This window comes from Triticum aestivum, chromosome 6D (genome assembly GCF_018294505.1).
Source record: "Triticum aestivum cultivar Chinese Spring chromosome 6D, IWGSC CS RefSeq v2.1, whole genome shotgun sequence".
NCBI classification, from domain to species: Eukaryota; Viridiplantae; Streptophyta; class Magnoliopsida; order Poales; family Poaceae; genus Triticum; species Triticum aestivum.
In genome coordinates this window covers 208,506,322-208,511,332 of record NC_057811.1, presented here as the reverse complement: position 1 = coordinate 208,511,332, position 5,011 = coordinate 208,506,322, and the positions used below count along the sequence as shown (strand labels likewise).

Below are 5,011 nucleotides of genomic sequence, written 5' to 3'. Positions count from 1 at the left end.
GGGCTCTTCGTGAAGAGCCAGCTCTAGCACGTGCTCCTAGGCACTTTATGAGAATGAAAGGTGGTCCGCGTAATAAAAAAGTAGTACACTCTTTTGATGTACTATTATACATATTGGCTATAAGATGAGCCGTAGATCCAGCTGGCTATACTATTAACCATTCTCTCAAGAACAGGACGCGACACGTGGCGAGAGGGAACCCGACCGAGCGGTGCGGTGTGTTTTGTCGTTTCGAAATTTTGGGGAAGGGGAATGTTTATACCCGGCGCACCGGCCGAGTGTTCCGCCGGTCACGCACGGGCCGCTCGATTCGAGCTAATCACACGACCATAAAACAGCTAACAACCCACGTGCTACCCTCTTTCACACCCACGTCCTTCCCAAAGGGTCCACACGCATCACACTTATCTTCTCACGTGAGACAATACCATCCACAAATTTCTTTTCTTCCCCACTGGATCCCATGGCTTTCCTCATCTCCGGTAGTGGTCAGCGCCGGCCACCGCCGCAGCCCTGGCGCTACTAGTGTCGCCCGGGTTCTTCCTTCTTCCTTCTTTCCAATCCCTATCTCTCACATAGCTTTTTCTCCTTCTCCTTAGTTCCCCCCTTCATCGCAGAACAAATCCCTCATAGATCCGACGAGGTGTTGCCCATTGGTTGCACGGCCGTGCCCGCGACAGCCGCCACGCCATGATCCGAGCTCCATCCCAGGGGGCGGTGCTGCAATAGTCCTCATCTGAAGCTGGAACCAAAAGCTGTTGGTGCTGCAAGCCCAGGTTGCTGTGCCAGGGACAACGGCTACGTCGTGGGCGGACGAGATGCTGGAACTGGCCTCGGTGGGAGCTGCAACCAGCGGCAATTTTTGCTTCATCCGTGTTTTTGTTTTTTGCTGGAATCGGTAACTTTTTCTTGCTAGTACTCGCAAACTAAGTGTTCTTTTGCTGGAACCAAAGGATTTTTTTGCTACCATGGTCTCTGAATTTTGCTGGATCCAGTACTCCTTTTTTTGGTACCATTGTTTTGCTTTTTGCTGGAACTAGCATCATTTTTGCTACCACTGTCTTTGAGTTTTGCTGGAACCAAATGATTTTTGTGCTACCATTGTCTTAGTTTTTGCTGGAACTAGCACCTATTTGTGCTACTACCAACTTTGGATTTTGCTGGAACGTCGTCGATTTTGCTACAACCGGCAAATGTTTTTGCTACGTCCATTCATGACGAGTTGCGACCCACGGCGACGACGACAACGTTTTTGCTGCAACCGCCGTTGCTTTTTGCTACGACGAACAAGTTTTTTTGCTACATCTGTTTTATGGTGCGATTGGTGCCGTTTGTATCGCCGAAACTCATGCAGGCGACGGCGAGGCCAGGGGCGACGCACCGGAGTGCTGCAACCATGGACCGTCTGCGATCGGTCAGCGGCGGGATCTGGAGCACAAACTGAGAGCGGGGGAGGTACCCGGCAAGCACCATCGCCGGAAACGACGTGCGGCCTCACCGTCGTGAGTAGCGGCGATCCGACGAGCGTGGGCGATCCAGTGAACGCCGACGATCTGGCAAGCTTCGTCCTCTCGTTCCCGTCCTGAACGTTTTCTCCCGATTTGAGATGAGGAGGTGGGGAAGAGAGAGTCGTCCGCGCGGGGAATACGGGAGCGGGACGGGATTCTTAGATCTGACGGTTTTTACACTTCACATCTGACGGCCAGGGTTGGACCGGGTCAAAGTTTGGGCCGGCGGACCGGCGCAGAGTACTCACCTTTGGGGAACGCGCCCCACCAGTTCTCCCTATCCCCAATTCCCCTCCCCTCACTCTCTCCACAGGGGGGGGTCAACAGGAACCGAATCCCTAGCCACCGGAATTCGACGTGAACGGGAGAGTCCACCGCCGACGGGAGAAGCTTCTCCGGTTTGAACAACCACCCACATCGGGAGCAGAGGGAGCCGCGCGCGTGCCCAGCAAGCGGACCGGCGGGGGAGACCCCGAGCCGCGGGCGCGACGGGGAGAAGAGAGGACGGGGGCGCGCGTGGGCGGCTGGCCAACGGGGAACCAGGGCGTCTCCGCCCATCTACGAACCGCAGGTCAGCTTCCCCCGGCGACTCTTTTTCCTCCATGTGTTCCGGCGGCTTTTTTTTCCTCCTCCTCAATGTTTTCTCTGGCCTACGGGGACGACGGGGAGGCGAAATCGTAGTCCTCGTCGGCGGGCTCAAACCCTCGCGTCACGAGTAGGGGCATCCACGCTTCATGGAGGGGAGGGGGAGTAGGACCTACGGTTTCGATTCGATTTTTTAGGTTTTGCAGGCAACTTAATTAGGCAACCAACACATACGCAGGCAATTACACACAGAGATGATGGGGTTTTTATGTAGGCAACAAATCTGTTGTTCTGTAGGTATATACACGGTGTCCATTCCATGTGTTGTAGGCAACTCAATTTGTTTCTACCTATATATATGAAGGCAAACTCACACATGAGTTTTTTTGGCATTTTTTAGATGAGGGATTATGTAGGCAACATCTATCTATGTTGTTCTGTAGGCAAATACAGGCTTGTCCATTTCTGTGGTTTTTGTAGATAATCTGGATTGTTGCTTTTTTGTCAGGTCTACTTTTGATATATTCGTTATAATGCTGTTTTGCGGATGAATTTTCAGCAACAGACCGATGTTGCTCGACGAGCACTGGTTATTTGGAACCTGCTCCAGGAGAATTAGTCTCCAGCCAGTGTGATGAAAAGATTCAACACCGTTCTAATTAGCTCCTGGGCACAAATACCCACAAGCTTGGAACCAACTCCTGCTAGCAGAACAAGTTCGGAACCAATATGTTATGCCCAGCCCATCTGATGTTGGATAAATTTTTCTGCTACTAGTTCTTTGCTTGCCATGGAGAATTATTCTCCAACCAATATGTGTTTAAAATGTCTGCACACCTATTAACCAGTATAAGTTGTATTTTAATTCACCGCAAAGCCCGCAATGACTGACATGCAGACCATCAACTATTTTTCACACCTATGACATCTTGGACAGGAGCATTTTTTTAGTAGGCAATTAGACATAGTAGTCAGTATGCAATAAACACTATATTTTTTGTAGGAAATCAGAAACAGGAAATAGGCAGCACTGTTTGTTTTTAGTAGGCAATTAGACATAGTTCAGTATGCTATAAACACTACGTTTTTGCAGGAAATCAGAATAGAAATAGGCAACACTGATTGTTTTTAGTAGGCAATTAGATGGAAGATAAGTAGACAATAATCAGTACGAAATGATGCGGGGTTAACTAGTTCAGAGAATAATCAGTATGAAGATATGTAGGCAATCAGACAGAGATATGTGTGTTTTTTGTAGGCTCCGTTTTCTGGATGTAGCTGCGACCAGTTTTTTTTTTTATGAATGGATAAAACTGCGGATGAACTAGACTTTATTTTTCTCATCATTATTTTTCATCGCTGATTGCTTTTTCTCCTGCATCGTATTATCCCAGGTGCTTCATTTTATTTTGCTACCCCGTATCATCACCATCATATAAATGAGCCGACAATCATGAGAATTTTTAGTGAATTTTCATGATGCTTTTTTTGTGAGTATTTTAGCATGTTACAGACAATGCATAGGACAATGCACATACATAAGTATTTAGTCATGTTTTCATCTCTTTTTTAGTGATCTATATATCTCACAAATGCATGTAGAATATAAGGGAGGGGCAATTCTGTGTGTCTTTAGTAGTCGCCAAGGGTTTTCCAACACCCCTTCCTAACTTTTTTTTTAAAATGCAGGCAAGACAAAAGTGAAAAACTAGGGGTGCGAGGAGGGCATCCTTTTTCAGTATCCCCTGGACTGGCAGCATTGAGATGGAGGACTACGCAGATGAACATAACGGCGAGGTACAGTCCACACACACCTTTTCTTTTTTCCTTTTTTGTTATCATCTCCTGTGTGTGTTTCCGCAACATTGCCACGACTTAGGCAGAGAATCAGAGGAAACCATGTTTCTTAAATTTTTCTTCCTGTCTTTTTATCAGGGCGCAGCAAGAACTGACGCAGCGGCCGGGAACAAAGATGAGGGTTTACAAGTCCGTAGGCGACCAAGGAAGAAGCAGGTTCAGGAAGGAAGAAATAGAGCAGCGCCCGCAGGGCTTGTAAAGTTAAACAAGAGTTTTGAGCAGGATCAAAAGGATCTCACCAAAACATACCATCTGGGGAGCAATACTGAAGATTGAGGCACATCGATGCCTGCGGACCTGAGCCGGTGGGTGATGCAGAGTTACGATCCAGACAGCGAGTGTATTGTAGTCCAAGGCAGGGGCGAGATTCCCGTAACAGCCGAAAGCGTCCACCATACTTTGGGTCTACGCAACTCTGGGGAAGACGTGTTCTATGGCTGGGATTCAGAAGCTATATCATTCATAAACAGCAGGTACGGGTTTGAGAATGGAAGTGCCCCCGAGATAACAACCGTCTACAACATGATTGGAAAGATGGTGAGGAGAGCAGACGATGATTTCATGCGGGCATGGTTGATAGTTGTAGTGAGCACTTTCATGTGCCCCACAACGAGCCTTCATGTCAGTCCTTGATGCTACCCAATAGTCGCCGATTTGGAGAAAGTAGAGGCTCAACTTCTGCGCATTCACAGCAAATCAGATTAAAGCTTCATTAGCGAACCGGCGAAGTAAGAAGTATGCAGTAAACTGCTGCGTGCACCACATGGTGGTAAGCGCCACATAATTTTTTCTCTCATTTGGTGGTTTGCTTTTTTTATTGGTTTTGACGGCACACGAAAATACTTTCTTCCAGATAGAAGATTTGGTAAGTATCCAGACAGAAGATTGGAAACTACTGAAATCAAGTGCCCAAAGCAAGATAACAGGCAAGACCCCAACCCTTTTCATGGGCTCTCACACACACACACCCTTGTAGTAAACAGCAGCAAAAACAGTTTTTTTTGTGACACCAAGTCGCCTAATAACCCACGAACAACCACCCCAAGTCGTCTAACCCAGGG

General features: G+C 47.9%; 1 long non-coding RNA gene across 2 annotated transcripts in view; it reads left to right on the top strand.

The window, feature by feature from the left end:
- The first annotated feature begins 336 nt into the window (after positions 1 to 336).
- LOC123144476 (uncharacterized) overlaps positions 337 to 5,011 on the top strand; it is a 6,742-nt gene continuing 2,067 nt past the window's right edge. The window contains exons 1-4 of one of the 2 annotated variants that reach the window (XR_006471522.1): positions 354 to 2,079; positions 3,783 to 3,890; positions 4,029 to 4,719; positions 4,804 to 4,876. This is a non-coding gene — a long non-coding RNA (uncharacterized lncRNA). Of the gene's footprint in view, positions 2,080 to 3,782; positions 3,891 to 4,028; positions 4,720 to 4,803; positions 4,877 to 5,011 lie in introns of those variants that run through there. The other variant, XR_006471523.1, reaches the window with a different exon arrangement.